Source organism: Micromys minutus, assembly GCF_963924665.1.
Source record: "Micromys minutus genome assembly, chromosome: X".
NCBI classification, from domain to species: Eukaryota; Metazoa; Chordata; class Mammalia; order Rodentia; family Muridae; genus Micromys; species Micromys minutus.
In genome coordinates, this window is record NC_137970.1 from 16,859,045 (window position 1) to 16,884,857 (window position 25,813).

Sequence of the window (25,813 nt, forward strand, 5' to 3'; positions counted from 1 at the left end):
GAGGACATGGTAAAACATGGTTCTCACACAAAAATGGTAATGTATAAGAACACTAGAATAGGGGGTCCAGAAATAAACTCACTTAGCTATAACCACCTAAATTTTGACAGAGATGCCTATGATAGTTCAACTTGATTCAATTTAGGATCACCTGAGAGACCAATGTTGGGGCATTGTTGATGCAATTATAACTAGCTACTTCATACTCCTGACACCACAGCCATGATGGGCTTTAACTATGAACCAGAAAGAACCCTTTTCTGATTAAATTTCTTTTATCGGAGCATTTTATTATAACATTGGAAAAAGAAACTAAGCAAATAGGTGTTTTACATTACTAAAAAATTCTTCTTCTACAAATGGTGTTGAGAAAAGTAGACATCTACCCCCCTCCAACCATCCATCTGTGCCCTTTCTCACTTGTTGTTTGTTTCATTTTGTTTGGGACAGGGTCTCACGTTAACCAGGCTGGCTTCAAATTCAATATGTAGCTATGGATGACCTTAAACTTCCCCATGATCTTCTCAAGTACTGGGATTACAGGCTTGTGCCTCTATACCTAAATAGTCCCCATTACTATTTTTATTTTGATGTTTCATTAGTATGTATTAAATATACATAATAATGGGTTTTGTTATGTTTTCCATGATATACATAACACATTTTGATCATGTTCTCTCATATTTTCTTCTCTTGTCCATCTCTCATTCCCATCTATTTCTTTCTTAGTCCCAATTAGCCTTACTTCTTTGTAAGGGTTTGTTTTCTGCTAGTGTTTTAAGAATTGTGTGTCATGTGTTTTGATCATATTTTCACCCTTCTCCAACTCTTTCTTCTCTCCCTACTTCTGACCTTTCACTGGAACATAGTCAACTCAGCAGGGGATGGATCTACTTGTAGAAAAGACTGGAACTTTCCTCTCCGAGCAGCTCTGCATTGCTAATGGCCCCATGACTATGGGTGGAACTTTGTACCTAACTTCCCTTTCTGTGCTTGAGTTTGGTTGGACTTGGGTTTGCAGGAGTGTTATGCATGGTGTCACAGCCACTGTGTGTTCAGGTGTGTAGCTTCCCTGCTGTAGAGGAGATACTATTTCCTTGTAGTATCAACCATCTCTGACCTTACACTCTTTCTGCCACCTCCTCCAAAGTGATCCCTGAGACTTTGGAAGTGAAGGTCAATATACATACACATTTAGGGGCTAAATATTCTGCACTCTCTTATTCTCTGTACCTTGGCCACAATTGGCCCTGTTTAAGCTAGTAGGTCTTTTTTTTAACCCAATGAATTGCATTATGTTTGTTTATAGAAGTGCATATAAGAGTTTGTTTACAGGGCTATGTGTATCTTACCAATATCTATCTACACTGCTACCGAAGCTCTTTCTCTCTTCACTAGTGTCTGAAACTTCCAAAGTCCTGAAGCACAAGCCAGAAGAAACAGTGGAAGTGAATTCACCAAGGATCCATTTCATGTGGGTGAATAATGTGGTGGCAAGTGGATAGAGTAGGCCTGGAGCACTAGCTTCATGTACCATGATGAATATCCTAGTGTGATTAAGCCTAAATACTTTGACATGAGACCCTGATATGGTTATTGCTAAATAAACATAGACGACAAAGACAAGTCATGTCAGTAAAACACAAATGAGATTCATCACCATTTGTAATTTAGTAGATGATATTTCATCTTAACACATTTTCCCATAATTTTTGACTCTTTATCAATCTCAATCAGCTTTATCCCTTCCAATATTATTAGCAAATTCTCATTACTAGGTGAAAGTAAAGGGAAACTTTACTTAAGCTTAAGAAAGGAATTTTTTTCCATTATCTTGACCTTTAAAATACTTAATTTACATTGGTGTTTGCCTGAAAGTACATCTGCGTAGGGGTGTTGTTTCCCCTAGAACTGGAATTAAAGATGGTTTGGAGTGATTATGTGGGCACCGGGAAATAAAACTAGGTTGTCTGGAAGAGCAACCACTGAGACATCTCTCTAGCCCCCTTTAAAAGTTTTTTTTTCTTCCTGAGACAGGGTTTCTCTGTGTAGACTAGGCTGGCCTCAAACTCAGAGATCCTGCTGCCTCTACCATCAAGTGCTGGAATCAAAGGCGTGCACCACCATGCCCAACTCTTGAACTTTTCATTATGGAGATCTTTCACTTACTTGGTTAAATGTATTCCTAGGAACTGTCTTTGTTTGATTTGGTTTGGTTTGGTTTTGATTTTGTGGTTTATTTTGAATGAGACAGTTTTCCTAATTTCCCTCTGTGAGAGTTCATTGTTGGTAAATATAAAGGTCACTTTTTATACCAACTTTGTGTTCTGTCACTTTACTGCATTTATAGGATCACAGTTTTATAGCAGAGTCTCACTAACATTTTAAGAATTTAATCATGTCATTTGCAAATAACCATCATTTGACTTCTTATACAAATCAAAGAAGACACTATATAATGGAAACCTCTACCATGCTCCCGAATTAACAGATTTAATATAATGAAGATGGCTATCTTAACAAAAGTAATCTACAGGTTCATTGTAATACTCATCTTAAACTCTGATGTCATACTTGAGAGATATAAAAAAAAAGCAATCTAGTGAACCATATGGAGCCACAAAAGAACATGAATCAACAAATGCATCCTAAGGAATGTGAACAAAGATGAAGGTATTGTAATACCAGACCTCGAGTTACACTACAGACATATAGTGACAAAGACCGCTTGATACTGGCATAAAACAGAGGAGAGGGTCCTCAGATGCTCTGACAAACCTGTGGCTGACTAATGTTTGAAAAGGGTGGCAAAAAGCATGCAGTAAAACAAACGATACTGTGAAGATAGTATAGTCCCTGTAGAAGAATAAAATTAGATACACACATTTTCATCCTGTAGAAAATAATCAGCTAATAGTAGACCAAAAAGACCTTGATTTTAAAACAAATTCTGAAATTAATAGAACAAACACAGATAATATTCTTCAAGGTACTTGAGTGGCAAGAACTCCAATGGTAGGAAATAACCCCAAGAATCAGCAGTTTATGCCCAGAGAAATTACAGGTTATGCCCAGAGAAACTATCCTCAGAGCACACAGATAGCTCATGGAATGAAAGAAAATTGCAGCCAACTGTACTTCAGACAGGAGACTAATATCTAGACTTTTAAAAGACCTGTGAAAATTTAACACCAAGAAGACAAAACTGTCAGTCATCAATTTGGCTAATAAAACAGTTCTCAAAGAAAAAAAAAACTAATAATTACTACTTTTAAAAAATGTGCCCAACATCCCTAGTCATCAAGGAAATGCAAGACTACTTTGGGAGAACATCACATCCCAATAAGAACGGCTACCATCATAAAACAAGACAGCAGATTTTGGAGAGGACGGTCCCTCAGCAGGTAATGGAGCTTGTCGTCCACACTGAGTCAACTGAGTTCGATACTCAGGCGCATAGAAACATGAAAGGTGAAAACAGGCTTGTTAGAAGTTGTTCTCTGACCTCCATACAGGTGACCCCCCCAACAAACATCATGTGTACACACAATAATAATAAAATAAAGAAAAATCAAAAGAAAGGAAACGCCAGTAGGTGTTATTATACTCAGATATCTTGCGTTTAGGTGAAGTAAGAGTTTCCAATAATGCAATCTGATTATTTGGTGACCAATAATTCTTGAGCTCAAGATAGGATTCTCTGTTATTCCAGATAACATTAATGTTAGAGGGCAAAATGACTAGATAATTCCAAGGACTCCATGAAATTAAAAGACTTCTATGCATAAAAGGAAAAGAAACCCCTATCTTTGTTCACTATATCTCAAACAGGGCACTAACATTTAGAATAAATAAAAAATGCAAAGTTTGAATATCAAAAAATCATTCAATAAGCTCTCTTTCTCCCCTTCACACCCCTCACCATCCCTCCGTCCTCTTCACTCCTTCTTTTCTTTCCTCTCTCTGCATAGGTGCCTATTCTCTCTTTCTCTCCCTTTCCATTTCTCTCCCCATGAGGATTTCTCTGGGCTTGATCCTTTGGGACAGAGAACTTGCCCAAGAGCAGCTTCCCAACAAACCTAAATTTAATATTTAAAAAATCATTCATTTAATGATTGATCCATAGACTAAATAGCTCAGTAAGAAATATAGATGGCAGGTATTTTTATAAGAGTCTTCATCATTGAAAGCAGAAGTATTGTCTCAGGACCCACGAAACCAAGTTCTCAGCACAAAAGAGATTTATTTGTCCCAGAGGGACAGAAGGCAAAGAATAAGAGACAAAGACAGGAAATAAAGGAGGAGAGAGAGGGGAGAAAGTGGGCAAGGGAGAGGGGTGAGGGTTATCCCAGAGTAGGACAAAGGACTGTCTCTGGATAGAGAGGAGACAGATGTGGCACATAGGCAAATGGTGGTTTATAAAGGTAAAATGGGAAATCCTGTATTAAGATGAGGTGTTTCATTTTAATTGGACATGCTAAATAGGTGAGCCGAAGGAGGCTTTTGATTGCTGTACTTCAGTACTTTGATAGCTGGACCTTGGTAGTCAGCTTCAGCAAGAGTAAGTGGCCAAATACGGGAAGACCCTGAGACTAGCTTTAGGAATGTAATCTAAGTTTTTGTTTAACAAGGCAGAGGGAACGGGGAGAAGGGCAAGGTCTGCCAGAGTCATGTGCTCCATGCTCACGCTGGTCACAGTCCCTTCACTCTTCCTTAGTATCCAGAAAAACAGAGATTAAAATGTTAATATTCCACCTTACCCTCCCCAGTCAAGTAAACAAAGGACAACAGATTATTATACCAAGAATGTGGGAAAGAGGAATCCATATACATTCCATCTACTATGGAAATTCTTAAAATACATAAACAAACAACCCAAAACAACAAAAACATACCCATGACCATAGCAAATACATGACACAGAAATAACACTTGTAAGTATATGTGTGAAGGGATGTAAGTCAACATACCATGTCCATGTTTATTTCTGTAATATTCATAGTAGGTGGGAAATGGAACCAGCTTACATGTCCCTCAACAGATGAATGTATAAAAAAATGTAGTATGCAATAAAATTTTATTTAGCAGTTAAAAATGAAAATTTGCTACTTACACAAATATAAATGGAAGTAGAAATTATTATGAAAGAGGAAGAAGTCACATTCATAAAAACAAGTGCTACAATGCTGCATATCCTCTATCAAGTGTAGAATCCAGATTTAAATATGTGTTAATGTGTTTTCTGAAAGGATATCTTGCCCTCAAAGAGAATGCACTTTTTCCAAACCTTGAAACCAAGTTAATAATATGCCCTGCAATCATCTGAGACTATGTACTCCCTCTGATGTCCTACTGTGTACTCACCTGTTTAAATTTAACTTGCCTTGAAAAAAACTAGCAAACCTTAGTATGCCTTGAATTTCCCCATACCATCAGCTTACAAACCCTAAGCTAAATCTAAAGCATTATTCTTGAGTTCTATATTCTTCTATGCACTTGGCCCAGAAAAAAGGTATGCATGTGTTGTAGTAACAGTTGCTTAATGCAGACAATGAAATGAACCTTAATGAAATGAACCAAAATGAAAGCGTTCTTAAACAAGGTCCATGACTGTTGAAGCCAACACGTGGATATAGGTTGATAACATCTGTTTGCAGTTCTGAGTGCTATTTTGGGTCAGTTAGGGGGTCAGAGAATAACCTCTTTCCTTGTAAAATGCAGTTAAAAATTTCTGTTAAAATAAATCTTTTAGAGATGTTTTGTAACTTTCAGTACTGGCACTGCTTCCCTCACTGTTGGACTTACATAGTAAAAATATGATGTTTTTGAAGTTTTGGAACAAACTAAGAAATATGTACTACTGTTTCTGGTCTTTCCTGAACTTGATAAGTAATTTTTCTATATCTTGTTACAACATGGCCCTATCTTTATCATGACAATGAAATGAATTGAATATATATAATATATGTACATATATAATACAAACATAATGTATGTATGTGTATATACAGACATGTATATGTATAATATGTAAGATATGTAAATTTAGGTACATATATATGTGCATATACTATAAATCATATACATATATGTATATATCAATAAAACACTTGGGAACTGAATTTAACAACAGTATAGAATATATGTAATCAAGTTGTTTTCATTCAAGGAAGGCCGAGATATTTTAACATACATAAATAAGTAAACATAATAGAGCACAAAATGGAACCAAAGACAAATATCACAAAGTTACCTCAATAGTTACAAAAAGGGGCCTTTAATAAAATTTAGCATCCCTTTATGATAAAAGCCCCAAGGACAGCAGAAACAGAATAATCATATTTTAATGTAGTAAATGCTATGCGTGACAAAACCTATAGTTAACATTATACTGAGTAGAGAAGAACTAAAATAATTTCTTCTTATATTAGAATATATCCCATGATATTTGAAGTCTTAGCTGGAGTAATAAGGCAAGAGAAAGAAATACAATCTGGACAGTAAGAGGTTAAGCAAGATTATTATTTTAAAACCTTTAATAGACAATTTAAAGATATTCATTTTAGGGTAATTTAAAAGTTTCTTTTGGTGGCATTATGTTTTTTTCTTTTTTAACTCTGTAGTCTTACTTTTGTAGCTGTTCAATAACAATTATAAGCATTTGTTTCATTTATTTTTTATTTCTTATTGGATATTCTATGTATTTACATTTCAAATGTTATCCCCTTACCCCACTCTACCATTTCCCCTCCCCTTACTTCCATAAAGATGCTCCCACTCCCAACCATCCTCTCCCACCTCAGCACCTTGGCATTCCCTTACACTGGCAAATCAATCAAAATAATGAGTTTTGCTCATGACTCAATGATAAAAACATAACCAGAGCACTAGGCATAGTGAATAGTGAGACATTTACAATGCAAGTCCAGTCAACAGTGATACTATTAAAGTGACCATTAGGGACTTGAAGAAAGATTGAGTCTTCTTTTTTAATACATTCATTTTGTATGTGGGAATAAATATGCCATGGTACATATATGGAGGTCAAAGGACAACTTTACAGGAGCCAGTTCTCTCTTCTATGTGGGTTCCAAAAAGCTAAAATCGGGTTGTCACCTTTTGTTCCAGGTGCCTTCAATTGCTGAGCCATCTTGCTGCCTTTGCTTTTCCTTCTTGATGAATGGAGTAAATTTAATATAATCCGGAACTTTCTGGGTCTCTGTCTCTCTCTGTCTCTGTATGTGTGTGTGTGTGTGTGTGTGTGTGTGTGTGTGTGTGTGTGTGTGTGTGTGTGTGTGTTTAAATGAACTTACTTAATATTAATAATGGAGACAATGCCTCTACCAGACAATATTATCCTTACCTTTATATATACTGATAAATATAGATTTTACCCCTCATCAAAGAAACTTCTTTTTGCACTAGAAGGCTGCAACTGGTCAAAATAAAGCAGATATTGATTGACCATGGATGGCCTGCCTCAACTTAATACATTTTCAACTGCTCCCTAAACTCAGGCAACATTGAAGAAGAGGGGATAGAAAGATTGTGAAAGTCGGGAAACTAAAATGGCTGTTGACAGATAGTATATTCTAAGAGAGATAGATGAGAGAGAGACAGAGACAGAGAGACAGGGACAAAAAGAGGAAGAAAGGGTGACAGGAAAGTGAGATGTTGGGATAGTTGAGAAGAGGAGGAGTAGGAGTGATTAAAATCAAGATACACTGCATTCTTTAAAAATTGATAGAAATATTATATAAAAGACATGAGTTTTGGAGGATATGTTGGGGGTACTTAGAGAGTGATGAGTATATATAATTAAAACACATTGTATATATGTATGAAGTTTTAAAATAACAAGTTTAAATTATTTTAAATACAATTATGTTCATAAAATGATGAGTCTCTTGAATATAATTCACTTTCTAACCTAATTAGATTTTAAATGTTAGGAACTCAATTTGTAATAATACAGAGAGGAAAGAGAATTTATTTCCTGGCCTATTAAAAAGTCTGTGACTCTTTTAAGACGTGTTTGAACACATTTGGAAAACTGAGGGATATGATATTTGTTGATACTAATGTCGAAAAATGATATAATAAAGGATTATCTAAGGGATTCATATTCCTGGTTTAAGTACTTCATAGGTCATCTGTTTCTAGATGTGTCTCAAGGAAGATACCTCCTAAAGCCACAGGAAATTGCTGAATTACATCCCTTCATCTCATAACTGAGTGATGTTGAAGGTAAGTTTGTACTTTCAGCCACACAAGATGTCTAAGGTGGATGTGAAGACCGGGGAAAGAAATTGATCCTGTAAATATAACTATGTATGTATGGAAAGACTTTAATGAAAATAAAGATGTCTGGCCCCTAAATTCTAGGAAGTCCTTCTCAATTAAAATGGCCTCATAACCCACAGTAGTATTGGCCTTTCCACCTCTTTCTAAGGGAATTGACCCTTCATTCTTGAGAAAATGTTAATAATCCCTCTTGAGTCACTTGTCAAGCAAGATAATGCTGATTTTCCTCAGAACCTAGTCCTATCACCCATCTTTGTTTCTAGATAGTTGTCCACAGCTGAATTCTAGGAGGGCTGTAAAAGTGATGTGATCAACAAAGTGTGATTGGTGATGGAGTGTGATATACTACCAAATGGCTACATGAACTCTATAATTTCTACAAGCAGATCTATCCAGATACCATGTGACAAATGGCTGTTATGGATATAAGATATGAGGTTGTAGGTGAAAAAATTGTAAAATTAGGTAGAAAGACTGAATAGTTGATTGGCTGAAACATGTATCAACAGATGAGTTTGTGAAGAATGTCAAGAAACCCTTACAGAGATGGGTAAAATTTTATCTGGCCATTTTAAGAACCAAAAATGAAGCAAATGCTTCATGTTCTCATTTGGCTAGTGAAAGCAAAATGTTCTTTATCTAAATGTGTAAACCTCTCCATTTAGTAAATATAATCTAAGTAGGTGCTAGATTTGCATGGGTCTTATGAGAAGAAATGCTTTGAAACAGACATAGACTGTTTTGCAAGCTGTTCTGCTACGTGAATTATACTCATTATAAGTAATGGTACTTGATGAAATTCTCTATGAAGGAAAAGGATGATGCTTGAAATCTCCATTGTGGAGGGCCTTTGAAACAAGATAACTGCTCATCTTTCTATATATAGTACTTGACCTTCTACTAAGGTGTAATAAAAACAATGTATGAATATGAACCACCAAATTGTGATTTGATGAGTTTCTTTACATGAAATGAGTATAATATTCATGTACATATAACGAGTCTATCATCAAATGGGAATAAGCATATACACAATGAGATTCGTGCATATTTAAAAGACATAGGCATATAACAAGAGTGTGATGGTTTGCATATGCTTGGGCCTGGGAATGGCACTATTACGACATGTAGACTTGTTGGAGTAGGTGTGTCACCATGGGCATGGATTTCAAAACCCTCACCCTAGCTGCCTAGAATTGAGTATTCTGCTAGCAGCCTCCAGATGCAGATGTAGAGCTATCAGCTCCTCCTGCACCATGCCTGCCTGGATGCTGCCATGTTCCTGCCTTGATGATAATGGACTGAACCTCTAAACCTGTGAGTGTACCCCAATTAAATGTTGTCCTTATAAGAGTTGCCTTGGTCATGATGATTGTTCACAGCACTAAAACCCTAACTAAGACAATGAGAAAGTCCCTCAAATATTCATGGTTCCTAGACCTACTATATTTTATCTCTCAATATGAGTCTATTGCTTTATGGAGCATGTCTGATAGTGAATTGATGTAGGAACAGACATTGTGATACAGATACTGACCAATTTTATGGCTGACTATGAGGTTAAATATTATGTTCACTATCATGTAGCAGATGGTTAATAGGATAATGAAATACCTTTTGGAGAGTTAGTTACAGGGCCATCTGTATGGCAGTAACTGTGCAGCACCAGAATGGGGTCCTCCAGAAGAACACATATTCTCGGAATCCGTGGCAATCATATAGTGTTATTGCTCTGAGTCAGGATTTGCAGGTCCAGAAATTAAAGGTTGGAAATGATAGTGGTACCATTTATTGTTACATGTAGGGATCTACTAATAAAAGTTTTAATCCTTTTCCTGTGGTTTTTGCATTCTACTGGACTTCTACCCAGAGAAACTATAATTATTCAATCTGGGATCCTCATGTCTCTGACCTAGCAAGAAGAAAGAAAGTAATTATTCTGACTAAAGTCAATGATGTTCAGGGACTGGATTGCTAGGCCATAATTTGGATAGAGAAGAATTTGTATGTAATACTAGAAATTCCTTAAGGAAAGTGTCTTGCAATTAAAATCAATGTAAATGTACAAGTCAACACAAACATGACCAGTAATGCCTCAAATATTTAGAAATGATATTTTAGGTCAACCTACTACTTAAGAACTATGACCAGTTATTGCGCTTGATGAAGGCTAAAAGCATAGATAGTAGAGGGTGGTTATGAACATTATCTACGACATCAGTAGTTAGAGAGACATTTAAATATAATGTGAGTATTACATAATATGATATAAAAATATACATATATGTATTGTACTGGATGGTTTTGTGTGTCAACTTGACTCAAGTTGGACTTATCACAGAGAAAGGAGCCTCAGTTGAGGAAATGCCTCCATGAGACCCAGCTGTAAGGCATTTTCTAAACTAGTGACCAAAGGGGGGAGGGCCCCGCCCATTGTGGGTGGTGCCATCCCTGGGCTGGTAGACCTGGGTTCTGTAAGAAAGCAGACTGAGCAAGCCAGGAAAAGCAAGCCAGTGAGTAACATCCCTCCATAGTGTCTGCAGCAGCTCCTGCTTCGTTACCTGCTTGGATTCCAGTCCTGACTTCCTTTGGTGATGAACAGCAATGTGGAAGTGTAAGCTGAACAAACCCTTTTCTCCCCAACTTGCTTCTTGGTCATGATGTTTGTGCAGGAATAGAAACCCTGACTAAGATATGTATATAATGTAAATATCTTTGTTTACATTCTTCTATTATTCTTTTACTACGGAAAATAAGATGTGTTAACTTTACATGAGTTTTTATAACAAAATAACATATAGTAAGATAAAACAAAAACCATCACATTGAAGTTGGACAAGGCAAACCAACAGAAGGAAAATAACCCCAAAATAAGGCAAAGAAAATCAGGTGCCCACTCATTTTCACAGTCATGGGTCCCATTAAAACACTAAACAGTAATGTACACTATATATTCAGAGGACCTGATGCAGACCTGCATGGACCTTGTGCATACTGGATCAGTCTTTGTGAGTTTCTGTGAGTCTTTCTCAGTTGATTCAGAAGGTCTTGTTCTACTCCTTTCCATCTGGTTCATATATTCTTTATACTACCTCCTATTCTGCAGGGTTCTCTGAGCTCTGAGGGAAAGGGTTTAGTAGACCATTACATTTAGAGCTGAGTGCTCTAAGTTTTCCTCTCTCTCTCTCTCTGTGTGTGTGTGTGTGTGATGTTTAGTCTTTGTATCTGTTCCCATCTGCTGCAGAAAGAAGCTTCTCTGATGATTGATGACCAAGATACTAATCTATGAGTACACCAGAATATCATTAGGAGTCATTTTATTGCTACATTTTTGACCGGTAGTATTTGGTTTTACCCTAGGTTCATGGGATATCTGCTCTCTGATATTTGGTCACCTAAGCAGTTTCAGGCATGTATTCCATTTTATAAAGTGGGCCTAAAGTCAATGAAACATTGGTTGGTTACTTCCCCATTGTGGGAAAATATCTTGCAGGCAAGACAGACTGTAGATCGAAGGTTTTGTGGCTAGGTGGCTGTTTCTGTTTCTCTTTGGATAACTTGCAAAGGTTTTGTGGCAGGGTTGGTGTTTCTATTTTGCTTTGGATATCTTGCAGAGTACCTTCCATACCAGTCACCAGAACATAGGGTGAAGGGTCTATTCAAGCACCAGTTCTAGCTCTACTTGTTCAATGTGTTGTGTGGGTGTTGTCTTCAACAATGGAACTTTGCTGTCTATCTGAAGATAACAGCGTATATTATCTTAGCAACAGCTTGGGTTGTGTGAGGATCTCTATAGGACCCCTTTGACCAACACCTCAACTGAATGTAACCAAGTTCCAGTACTGTAAGCTTTATTTGGTGACAATAGATGGTCAGTTAGAATTCCACCTTCTAATAAAGACTTCATTAGGATCACCTTTATATATTTCAGAAAATTACCACTGCACTAGGTTTCCATACTACCCTCAAATGCCCCTTAATTCTAGCTCTCCCTCCCTCTACATTTCTTCACTCAACTTCATTCTTCTGTGATCCTCCCATTCTTATCCCCTACTACCCCCAGGTCACCCTGAAAATTTAGTCTATTTCTCCTTCCCAGAGAGAACCATGTGCTCTCCCAGTCTGTTCCTCTACACCTGACCTCTCTGGATCTACAGATTGTAGGTCAATCATCATTTCTTTAATAGCTAATATCCATATATAAGTGAGTAGATACCATATTTATCTTTCTGGGTGTGGGTTACCTCACTTGGGATGATTTTTTTCTAGTTCTGTCCATTTGCCTGTAAAGTTTTGCTGAGTAATACTCCATTGTGTAATAAATGTATCACATTTTATTTATCCATTCATCAAGTGCGGGACATCTGAGTTGTTTCTAGTTTCTGGCTATTATGAACGAAGCTGCTATGATTGTGGTTGAGGAAGTGACTTTGTGGGATGGTTGAGCATTTTTTGGGTATATGGCCAGGAATGGTATAGCTGGATCTTGAGGTAGAACTATTCCCAACTTTCTGAGTAATTATCACTGATTTCCGAAGTGACTGTGCAAGTTTGCACTCCCACCAACAATGGAGGAGTGTTGCACTCTACAGCAATCTTCACCAGCATGTGCTGCTACTTAAATTTTTATCTCGGCCATTCTGACTAGTGAAAGATGGAATCTCATAGTTGCTTTGATCTTCATTTCCCTGATAACAAAGGGATGACTAAGAACGTTGAACTTGTCTTTGTTTCTCTGTCATTTAACTTTCCTCTATTGAGAATTCTCTGTTTAGACCTGTACTTCATTTTTAATTGGATTATTTGGATTTTAATACCTAGTTTTTTAGTTTTTTATATGTTTTGGATATTAGTCCTCTATCAAATGTTCAGTTTCTCAAAAAAAAATATTTTCCCAATCTATTGGTTGCCATTTTGTTCTATTGAGAGTGTCCTTTCGCTTACAGAAGATTTTCAGTTTCATGAGGTGCCATTTATTAATTGTTCATCTCAGTACTAATTGTGCTCTTTTCAAAAAGGCTTCTCCTGAGAGAATGCATTTAATGCTATCTACTACTTTCTATTCTATACATTTTGGTGTATTAAGGGTTCACCCATTTTGTCTTGAGTTTTGTGCAGGATGATAAGTATGGATCTACATGCATTGTTCTACATGCAGGCACCTAGTTTGATCAGTACCTTTTGTTGAGGATGCTGCCCTTTTGTCCTGCATGTATTTCTGGAATACATGTAGGTTGTGGATTTATGTCCGGGACTTCAACCTAATTCCATTAATCAACATGTCCATTTTATGCAGGCATCATGCTGTTTTTATCGCTACAACATTGAAGTACAGCTTCAAATCAGGGACAGTGAGAGCTCCAGCAGTTTTTTTTTTGTTTTTGTTTTTTTTTATCATTCATGGTTGTTTTAGCTATGCTGGATTTTTTACTTTTTCCACATGAGGTTTAGACTTGTTCTTTCAATATCTGAAGATTTGTGATGAGGACTTCAAAGACTTGAAGTTTTTAATCATACATCTTTCACTTGCTTGGCTCGAGAGACCCCAAGATATTTTATATTATTTGTGGCTGTTGTGAAGTGTAGTGTTTCCCTAAGTTCTTTCTTAGCCCATTTATTATTTGTAGAAAGGAGAGCTACTGGTTTCTTTGAGTTAATTTTATATTCAGCCACTTTGCTGAAGTTGTGTATGAGCTGTAGAAGTTCTCTGATAGAATTTGAGGGTTGCCTATGTACACTGTCATATCATCTGCAAATAAAGATAGTTTTACCCCTCCCTTTCCTATTTGGATCCCCTTGATCTCCTTCAGTTGTCTTACTTCTCTAGCTAAGACTTCAAGTACTATATTGAATAGATAAGAAGAGAGAGTGGAGAACCTTGTCTTATTCCTGATTTTAGTAGATTTTTTTTTAATTTTCCCAATTTAAGTTGATGCTTGCCATAAACTGCCTTTACTATGTTGAGGTTCATCCCTTGTATCCCTAATGTCTCCAGGGATGAAGGCCTTTTCTGCATCTAATAAGATGGTCATGTGTTTTTGTCATTTTATTTGTTTATATGGCAGATTATATTTATTGATTTGCATATGTTAAGCTGTTCATGCATCTCTGAGATGAAGCATACTTGATCGTTTTGGATGATCATTTCAATGTGTTCTAGGATTCAGTTTGCAAGTATTTTATAAAGTATTTTCACATCTATGTTTATAAGGGAAACTCATCTGTAATTCTCATTCTTTGTTGGGTCTTTATGTGGTTTGGGTATCAAGGTAATGAAGGTCTCATAAAATGAAGTAAAAAATGTTTCTGTTTCTCTTTTGTGAAATAATGTGAGGCATGTTAGCTTTAACTCTTCTTCGAAATCCTAGTAGAATTCTGTGCTGAAACCATCTATCTAGCCATGGGTTTTCATTGTTAAGAAGACTTTAAATGACTGCATCTATTTTACTAGATGGTGATATAGTTCTGTGTTCATTGTTTAACTTATCTTGATTTAACTTTAGTAAGTGGTACTTATTCCAAAATTTAGCCATTTCTCTTAGGTTTTAAAATTGGCTATAGAACAGTTTTTAAAGTATACCCAAATGATTCTCTGGATTTCCTCAATGTCTGATGTTATAACCAGTTTTCATTTCTGATTTTGTTAATTCAAATCTTTTCTGCCTTTCTTTCTGCTAATTGGAATAAGGATTTGTAGGTCTTATTGATTTTTCTCAAAGAATCAGCCCTTTGTTGCATTGATTCTTTGTATGTTCTCTTTGTTTCTATCTTATTGATCTAAGCATTGAACTAGGTTACATTTTGCCATGTAGCTTTTTAAATGTTATTTTGTCTTTTTGTTCTCAAACTTTCACATGTGCTGTTGCTAGTGTGATATTCTTTTTAAGGGGGCTGGCACTTAGTACTACGAACTAGTCTCTTAAAAATGCTTCTTTGTGTCCTGTAAGTTTGGGTATCTTGTGTATTAATTTTCTTTCAATTCTAGAAAGTCTTCAATTTCTTGATTTCTGTCTTGACCCATATTTCCTTGAGTAGAGTGTTGTTCAGTTTCCAGTAAGCTGTCTGTTGTTTCTGCTGTTGCTGATATCCAGTTTTCATCCTTGGTGGTCAGATAGGATGCAGAGTGTGTTATTTTTATTTTCTTCAATCTGTTGAGTCTTGCTTTGTGTCTGAATATGTGGCCAGTGTTGACGAAAGTTCTACAAGGTCCTGAGAAGAAGATACATACATTCATGTGGGTTTTGATGAAATGTTCTATAAATTTCTGTGAGTTCCATTTTGTTTTCATGCTAGCGCTAGGATTTTTTCTGTTCAGTTTTTGTCTGGATGAACTATCTATCGGTGAGAATGATGTATTGATTTTCCCCACTATTAGTATGTGAGGGTCTATATGTGATTTAAGCTGTAGTAGTGTTTCCCTTACAAATTTGGGTACCTTTATGTTGGGGGTATAGACGTTAAGAATTGAAATGTCATCTTGGAGGGTTTTTTCCTTTGATGAGTATGTAATGTCTTTTACTATCTCTTCTGATCAGTTTTAGTTTAAACTCTGTTCTCTTAGATATTAAAATTGCTATGCCAGCTTGCTTCCTGGATCAACTTTCTTGGGATATCTTTGTCTAATCCTTAGGCAATATCTATCCTTAGTGTTTATGTGTGTTGCTTAGATGCAGCAGGAAAAATGATCCTATTTACACATCCATTCTGTGTCTTTTTATTGGTGAATTGAGGCCATTGATAGTGATCACTATCAATGACCAATGATTGTTAGTTCCAGTTATTTTGTTGATTTTGGTGATGGTGGTACAGCTAGCTGCTTTTGCTGCTGCTGCTGCTGGTGGTGGTGGTGGTGGTAGTGTGTGTGTGTGTGTGTGTGTGTGTGTGTGTGTGTGTGTGTGTGTGTTTCACCTCTTTTTATATTATTCTGTGTTATTATTCTGGGTGTAGTTAACTGCTTTAGGTTAGCATTTTTCTCCTAGCACCCTCTATTGGGCTGGACTTGTAGACAAATATTTTTTAAATTAGGCTTTATCATAGAATATCTTATTCTCTCCATCTATGGTGACTGAAAATCTTACTGGGTATAGAAGCCTGAGCTGGCATCTGTGGTTTCTTAGATTCGGTAGCACATCAGTCCAAGCTATTCTGGCATTTATCATCTCCACTGAGAAGTTGGGTATAACTCCTTTTTTAAAAAAATTACATCCCCAATGCTGCCCCCTCTCAGTCCCCTGACAGGGTCTCTCCCATTAAGTATAATTTTAACAGGTTTGCCCTTATATGTTACTTGGTCTTTTCCCTCTGTAGCTTTTAGTATTCTTTATTTGTTCTGTATATTTCATGTCTTAATTCTTTTGGGACAAGTTAACATTTTTTGCTGGTCTAGTCTAATTAATGTTTGGTATGCTTCTTATACCTTGATAGGCATCTCCTTCTTTAGGTTTGGAAATTTTTCTCCTATGATTTTGCTGAAAACATTTTCTGGGCCTTTGATCTGAGCTTCTTCTCCTTCATTTATTCCTACTATCCTTAGATTTGGTCTTTTCATATTATCCCAGGTTTCCTAGATATTTCATGCTAGGAATCTTTAGATTTAACATTCCCTTTGACTGAGGTGTCCATTTCTTCTATTGTACCTTCGATTCCTAAAATTCTCTTTTCCTATCTCTTCAATTCTGTTAATCGAGTCTGCCTGTGTAAATCCTGTTTGAATTTCTAAATTTTTCATTTTCAAAATTCCCTCACTGTAGGTTTTCTTTATTCTCTTCTTGTTTTCAAGTCTTGAATTGCATTATTCAATTCTTTAAATTATTTGTGTTTTTCTGATTTTCTTTAAGAGATTTATTCATTTCCTTTTTAAGGACCTCTACTATCTTCTTATATTTGACTTTCAGGTCTCTTCCTTTGCCTTCAGTTGTGTTTAAATATTGAGAGCCTGATGTCGTAGGGTTGCTGAACTACAATGAAGATGTATTGTCCATGTATTGATTGCTTTTTATGCTGGCTTGTAGGTAACTGTGATTGTAATAATTATAGACCTAGTTGCTGATATCTGTTTCTGTCTTCACTGAATGGGTCTTTTGTTTCTTGGTTTCTGTTTCCTCTATGGATTTTAAGAGAGTGTGGTGGCTATGTGCTGTCTGGGAGGAAATCAGGTCTGTGGACCTGATAGGTGTGGCAACTGAAGGTGCAAGTAAAATGTGCTTCTTCGTATTGGGAGTTGACACTTAGGAAGGGGGATAGATCCCATTCATGGCAGCTAAAAACAAAAAAAAAAAAAACTCAAACTATTCAGGTTTACATGTTATGCTCTCTTACAGGGAGCTACCACACCTCACAGTTCAAATTGTTTTCTCAATCAGTAATGTGATACTGACATGTAATTGCAATTTACTATGCAGCACAATGATTCAAGAAAAATAACATACATGTCTATTTGCCTCTGTATAGACCATTGCTTACATTATTCTACGTTTAACATTTGTACTCAGATAAAACGCTTATGTATGTATAGGAATGTCACAGTGCATGATGCTGTGAGCCTGGGCACAAAGTATTAAAAGTATTTTGTGAACACTGGTGAATGTATTAAAACTTACGCCATTGTCCTTCAAAAAAAAAAAAAAAAAAAGGAAGGGGGATAGAGCGGGGATCTGGGAGAGTTCACAAGAAGAAAAAAGCAGAGTGATCTACCAGAATCTGCTTGTCGGGTATCTCTGGAATGGGGGTAAACAATGCAGAGAAGTCACTCCAGAAAGTCTGCTGTATCACTGGGAAAGAGATTAGAGTATTGGATCTGCAGTCAGCCTACATGCTTCTTTGGCAGCTGTTGCTTTTGGGTTAGCAGGGTGTACTATGGATGGGGCTGGGAAAAAGCATGGAGTGGAATCAGGGAGGTTAGGAGTGGAAGATCTGTGTGATTTGCAGATGATGTGGTCAGTGGGTAAAGGGAAGTTTGTACCAGTTGTTCTGTTGCAGAGCTGAGGATGAGCCTGGGGATTAGATTTGGAGAAACAGGAGAGGGAAAGATGTATGGTCAGTGTTGGAGGCTGGGAATAAGCAAAGAATGGAGGGAGGGAGGTAAGAAAGAGAAGGTCTGTGGGATTCACAGGAGATGTGGGCAGGAAATGGAAGGAAGGCTGCAGCAGACCTTCTATTGCAGAGCCAGGGATGAGAACAGAGATTGGTTCCCTGGCCTGCTCAGCTGGTGTGTTCCCAGGAAGTGCCTACTGCTTCTGTTGGGGTTGGGAGAGTGGAATGAGTTAGAGAAGGAAGGCTGGGGGAGTGGGATGAGTTAGAGAAGGAAGGCTGGGGCAGTGGGATGAGTTAGGAAGGAAGGCTGGGGGAGTGGAATGAGTTAGAGAAGGAAGGCTGGGGGAGTGGGATGAGTTAGGGAAGGAAGGCTGGGGGAATGGGATGAGTTAGAGAAGGAAGGCTGGGGCAGTGGGATGAGTTAGGAAGGAAGGCTGAGGGAGTGGAATGAGTTAGAGAAGGAAGGCTGGGGGAGTGGGGTGAGTTAGGGAAGGAAGGCTGGGGGAGTGGGATGAGTTAGGAAGGAAGGCTGGGGGAATGGGATGAGTTAGGGAGGGAAGGCTGGGGCAGTGGGATGAGTTAGGAAGGAAGGCTAGGGTAGTGGGGTGAGTTAGGGAAGGAAGGCTGGGGGAGTGGGGTGAGTTAGGGAGGGAAGGCTGGGGGAGAAGAGAGTTGTGAACTCTTGGTGATGATGTGGTCAGAGAGGAAATGGAGTCCACATCAGGTGTTCTGCTACAGAGCTGGGGATGGGGGGGCAGGAGTTGAGGGAGTTAGGAACTGGAGGAGCAGAAGGAGAGCTGAAGTTATTCAGTCAGTCAGAAGCCTACCTGCTCCCATAGCAGCAGTGGCCTTTGAGTTTTTAAAAAGTATTTTATATCACAGTGTTTAATATTTATAAAACAACAATAATTAGGAATAAATGAACCTATTCTTGGAAAGGGATTACTGTATTTGTATTTTCGTATGTCATTAGGTTACTAATTAGCAACTTTTTACTACAGCTTAAAGTATTCCATTTATCACTTATTTTTAAATATTTTTTTAAAAATCAAGATATTAATACATCATTTCCTCCTTCCCTTTTTTCATTCCAAACATCCCCATGAACATTGTTCTCTTCGAAACTCATGGGCTCTTTTCCTTTAATTGTTATTAGAGGTGTGTGTGTGTGTGTGTGTGTTTGTGTGTGTGTGTGTGTGTGTGTGTGTGTGCTCACACACACATAGGAATATGCCTTCCTAAAAACATAAATTTCTTGCTCTGAGGCTATTGTAAATGGGAGTATGTCCATTCTGTCTTCCTCTGTATGTTTGTTGTTGGCATATAGAAAAGTTAATTGATTATGCAAGTTGATATTGTATTCTGGCATGCTACTAAATTTGTTTATTGTTTCTGGAAGTTTTCTGACATAATTTTGGAGAAATATAATATAATATAATATATATATAATATAACCACATATAGAGATAGTTTGACTTTCTCTTTTCCTCTTTGTATATCTTTAATTTCCCCCTCTTATATATTGCTATGGACAGTGTTTTGAGCACTTTAAAATAAAATTAATCAGAAGACATAAAGAACACTTCAGTCCAGTGAACAGTAAACCAAACATATATTACAGTCTTAAATATATATGTGCCAACTCTGATGCATCAAATTTCAGAAAATATGAAGTAGTACATTGAATTTTACAGGTTAACATCATTTAGCCAGTGATTTCAATACCCTTCTTTCTCCAACCAACAAATCATCTGGACAAAAATATTAAACAGAGAAACATCAGGATTAAATGACATTTAACATCAAATGGATTTAACCAGTATCTACAGAATATTTTATCAAGACCCAAAGAATACACATTCTGCTCAGCAACACATGGAAGCTTTTCTAAAAACAGACCACATAAAACATATCTTTCCAAACATACATGGGCTAGACCTAGGCTCCCCACACATGTATAGCTAATATGCATTTTGGTCTTCTTGTGGGTTCTCCAACAACTTGAGGGTGGTTGTCTGTTACCTACCTGTTGATCCTGTTCCCTTAACTGGGCTGCCCTGTCTGGCCTCAGTGAAGAAGATGTGCCTAGTTCTACAGTGACTTGATGCCCCAGGGTAGGTTGATACTGGGGAGTCTCTTCCTTCTGAAAGAAGGGGGGAGGGGCTCTAGGAATGGAACTGTGTTTGAGATGTAAAGTGAATAAAGAAATTAATGAAAATAACCATACCTTTAGAAAAATCAAAAGTATTAAAATAACTCCATGTAGTATATCTGACCATAATGCCATTGACCTTAAAATTAAGAGCACACAAACCTTTAGTGAATACACAAACTCATGGAGACTGAACAACTTGTTATAGAATGATGATTGGGTCAAAGAATAAATCAAGAAAGAAATAGAAATATTCCTGGAACTAAATAAACACACACACCACCGCCGCCACCACCACCACCACCAACAACAACAATAGCAAAAACAACAATAACAACAAAACCTCTGGAATAAATTAAAAGCAATCTTATGAGGGAAATTTATAGCTCTAAGTTCCTACATTAAAACTCAGAAAGAGGGGTTGATGGCTAAGAGGTTAAGAGCCCTGACTGCTCTTCCAGAGGTCCTGAGTTCAAATCCCAGCAACTACATGGTGGCTCACAATCATCAATAATGGGATCTGATGCCCTCTTTTGGCATGCAGGCACACATAATACTGTAGGAAATCTTTTCTTAAACACTCAGAAAGAGGGACTGGTGAAATGGCTCAGCAGTTAGGAGCAGAAGTCCTGGGTTCAATTTCCAGAAAGCACATGGTGGCTCACAATTGTCTATAAGAGGATCTGATGCCCTCTTCTGGCATGCAGGTGTAAATGCAGCAGAGCACTCATATTTTTTTTTTTTTTAATTCAGAAGGAACACAAATAATTTGGACTTGATTATGTAACTCCAAATTTAGAAAAACAACAACAAATCAAACCAAAAACGCATTAAAACCCAGTCGACAGCAAGAAATAATAAAAATCAGAGCAGAAATTAACAAAATAGAAACAAAGGAAACAAAAAAAGAACCAATGAATGAGATGGTAAACAAGATTGACAGACCCCACTAACCAAAAGAAACAGAGAGGATCCAAAATAACAATAACGGAATCATAAATAGGAAAATATCACAGAAGACTGGCTCCAAAAATTCAGATTATTATAGAAGGATATTTCTAAAACATATACTTCAGTAAATTCAAAACACTAAAAGAAATGGGCAAATTTCTAGATTCAGGCAAATCACCAAAACTAAAAAAGTCAACAACTTAAGCAGAGATAACATAAGAGGAGATTTAGCTAGAACTAAAATGCCTTCCAGCTATGGTTATCCCATTCACATCCTGTGAATCCATCAAGCTATGGGCCCTGATGGATTCACAGGAGAGAAGCGCTATAGCTGACCCTTTGTAGAGAGCCCTTTGTGCCGCACCCAAACATGGCGCCGGCTTCCCGCCCATGACTCAGCAAACAGAGCACAAGAGACATAGTGCAGCATGTGCCACAGACGTCACAGCCCGCTCTCGAGGCATGCTAATGAGTTACTGGAGGGCGAACCAATCAGGTAGTACACGAGTCTCCTGGGCATATATAAGCAGTGCATTTTTCTTCCACGGGGGTCCCCTGCTCAGAGTATTGTACAATAAAGGTTGTTCGCAGAAGAATCCTGTTGTTGCACGCCTTTTCCTGCCAGCGGGACGTGGGGCGCGCGACAACCCTTAACTTTAAAAAGTTGTTTTTTGGGTTTTTTTGTTTTTGTTTTTGTTTTTGTTTTTGATTTTTAAGCAGGAGCACCCCCAAACTCCTTGTTTGCTAGGGATAACTTTCCTTCCTCCTCTTAACAGGATCACTTCTAGGTGTATGCTAGGGTTTTCAGTTGCTTGGCTAATAAATAAATTTTTTTAAAAAATCAAAGAAAAAGAAAAGATTATTCATTTATTATTTAGTTTGGCTTGTGCTTTCAGAGTTCTTGGTGCATAGATAACAGGCTCTACTGCTTTTAAATCTTCTGCATATATTGTGTAGCATCATACCTGTAGATAGTTCATAAGTGCATCAAGTGCACCTGCCTCTCATGCCCAGAAGACACTGTCTAGCTGTTTTCTTCCCTGATTTCTAGCTCTTACAGTCTTTCCCCCAACTCTTTTGCAAAGTTTCTTGATCCTTGTGGGAAATGGGCATGATAAAGTTGTCCCATTCAGAGGCGGAGTGGGCACTACACAATCTTTTATTATTTGCGTAGTGGTGATTTGTGGTTCTCTGTTAACCTCTGTTCGCTGCAAAAAGAAGCTTCTCTGGGGGCTGGAGAGATGGCTTAGAGGATAAGAGCACTGGCTGCTCTTCCAGAGGTCCTGAGTTCAATCCTCAGCACCTACACTTACCTGGTGGCTCGAGACCATCTAGAAAGGGATCTGATGTCCTCTCCTGGCATGCAGGTGTATGTGCAGAAGAGCGCTCATAGATAAATATAAATAAATAAATAAGATTTTTAAAAAGTCTCTGATGAGGACTGCGAGATTATATAAATATAAATAATAGATAAATAAATAAATAAATAAATAGGATTTTTAAAAAAGATTCTCGGGTGAGGACTATGAACTGGACTAATCTATGGATATAAGGATAACTATATAGATGATGATTAGATACTGTATTAATCCAGTAAAAGATACTAGTACCTTCTCTTGTAGAGTATATAACCTCTCCAGCCACAAGTTCTTGGCCAAGTTTACAGTAATCGGTATGAATTCCCTCCTACTGAGCATGTGTTAAATCCAATGAGACAGCTGTTAACTACTCCTAGATGTCACTATTGCACAAAGGTCATATCCTGCCAGGTGAGTCACATTGAACTTCAAACGGTTCAGAGCTGAGTAATGCTATTAAGACCTCTTTCCTGGCAGCCTGCCTCACACCTTGCAGTACTATGAAAGCTGGCCACCGAGGAAGAGGTTTCTAATTCATGACTATCTTGATCTCTTCGAGTCCTGTGACCAAATGTGCACTGCCTTAATAATGTTTAACCCCTCAAGTTCTGGTTGGCAAGCAAATGAAATAGTAATAAACTTATCGTCTGGGAAGAAGCCCTGAGAAACAATTCAAAGGGAAGTATGCTACACCTGGAACTGAGATTTTTCTTTGGAAGCCTATGGTTTCGGAGAGAGCTTTCTAGTACTTGACCCCTTTAAATAAATCTCCTTAACACTTCCAATGCAGGGGGCTGGAGAGATGGCCCAGTGCTTAAGAGCACTGGCTGCTCTTCCAGAGGTCCTGATTTCAATTCCCAGCAACCACATGGTGGCTCACAACCATCTGTAATGGGATCCAACACCCTCTTCTGGTGTGTCTGAAGGGAGCTACAGTGTACTCATATACATAAAATAAACAAATGATTGAAAAGAAACTTTACGCAAATATATGCACTTGCGATGATTGCCTCGTATATCTTATAAATTTAATTCATTCTTTTGCATTAATTTTTTCTCATCCAGAGACTCGGCTGATGAGTCTTTAAACTAAGCATGGCAGCATACGCCTGTAATCCCAGCACTTGGAAGGCAAAGGCAGGAGACTAAAGATTTAAGAGCAGCCTCAGCAACACAGCAAATTGGAAGCCATTCTGGAGTACAGGAGATTCTGTTTTAAATTTGCCTAAAGTAATTAAATAACCTGTTCTGTAGATCGTAGATCCTGTTCTTCACTTAATCAGGTCTGATACAATTAGATGTTTTTCCATCTCATTTTTCCCTTTAGAATTTCTCTGTTTTCATGACACTGGTGTCTGTTGTTGCTCATCTCTTGCCCTACTGATTTCACTGAATTTTCTTTCTGTATTTTCCTCAAACTCACTGAGCTTTGAGATAACTATTCTGAATTCTTCAAAAGGCATTCTGGGCTCTCTGCTCCTCCCTGTTCTACAGACAGCCACATCTTCTCGTGCAGTGCCAGCCCCATCCCTTAGACAAGATGGTGAAGGTTGGTGTGAATGGATTTGACCGTATTGGGTGCCTGGTTACCAGGGCTGCCTTCTGCTCAGAATCTGGCAAAGTGGAGATTGTAGCCATCAACAACCCCTTCATTGACCTCAACTACATGGTCTACATGTTCCAGTAGGACTCTACTCATGGCAAATTCAATGGCACAGTCAAGGCTGAGAATGGGAAGCTTGTCATCAATGGGAAGCCCATCACCATCTTCCAAGAGCGAGATCCTGTTAACATCAAATGGGGTGATGCTGGTGCTGAGTATGTTGTGGAATCTACTGGTGTCTTCACCACCATGGAGAAGGCTGGACCCACTTGAAGGGTGGGGTCAAAAGGGTCATCATCTCTGCCCCTTCGGCCGATGCTCCATGTTTGTGATGGGTGTGAACCATGAGAAATATGACAACTCCCTCAATATTGTCAGCAATGCATCCTGCACCACCAACTGCTTAGTCCCCCTGGCTAAGGTCATCCATGACAACTTTGGCATTGTGGAAGGGCTCATGACTACAGTTCATGCCATCACTGCCACTCAGAAGACTGTGGATGGCCCCTCTGGAAAGCTGTGGCATGATGGCCGTGGGGCAGCACAGAACATCATCTCTGCATCCACTGGTGCTGCCAAGGCAAGGTCATCCCAGAGCTGAATGGGAAACTCACTGGCATAGCCTTCAGTGTTCCTACTCCCAATGTATCTGTTGTGGATCTGACATGCTGCCTGGAGAAGCCTGCCAAGTATGATGACATCAAGAAGGTGGTGAAGCAGGCAGCTGAGGACCCACTAAAGGGCATCCTGGGCTACACTGAGGACCAGATTATCTTCTGTGACTTCAACAGCAACTCCCACTCTTCCACCTTTGATGATGGAGCTGGCATTGCTCTCAATGACAACTCTGTAAAGCTCCTTTCCTGGTATGACAATGAATATGGCTACAGCAACAGGGTGGTGGACCTCATGGCTTACGTGGCCTCTAAGGAGTAAGAAACCTTGGACTACCTACCCCCACAGCAAGGACACTGAGAGAAAGAGGCCCTCAGTTGCTGAGGAGTCCCATACCAACTTGGCCCTCAATACTGAGTATCTCTCTCATGATTTCCATCCCAGACCCCCATAATAATAGGGGCCTAGGGAGCCCAACCTACTCTCTTGAACACCATCAATAAAGCTTCGCTGCACCCACAAAAAAAGGCATTCTGTATATTAAACCTCTATCTCTTCAAGTTTGGCTACTAGGTTATTGCCCTTAGGTTTTGGTGGCTTTGAACTTTTTAGAGGAATAATAGTAAGTTGTTTTGTGCTTTTTTTAAGACTTGTTTTTATTTTATGCATATGGGTGTTTTTGTCTGTGTGCATGTCTCAGCCTGCAGAGGTTGGAAGAGACCATCAGATCCTCTGGAATTGGACGTACAGGAAGTTGTTAGTTGCCATGTAACTTCTGGGAACTGCATCCCAGTCTTC

At 38.2% G+C, this 25,813-nt stretch overlaps 1 pseudogene across 1 annotated transcript; it reads left to right on the forward strand.

The window, feature by feature from the left end:
• Positions 1-24,337: 24,337 nt before the first annotated feature.
• On the forward strand, positions 24,338-25,336 carry LOC308414540 (glyceraldehyde-3-phosphate dehydrogenase-like; annotated as a pseudogene). The gene has a single exon. The product of its transcript is annotated as a glyceraldehyde-3-phosphate dehydrogenase-like (transcript).
• The last annotated feature ends 477 nt before the right edge of the window (positions 25,337-25,813 follow it).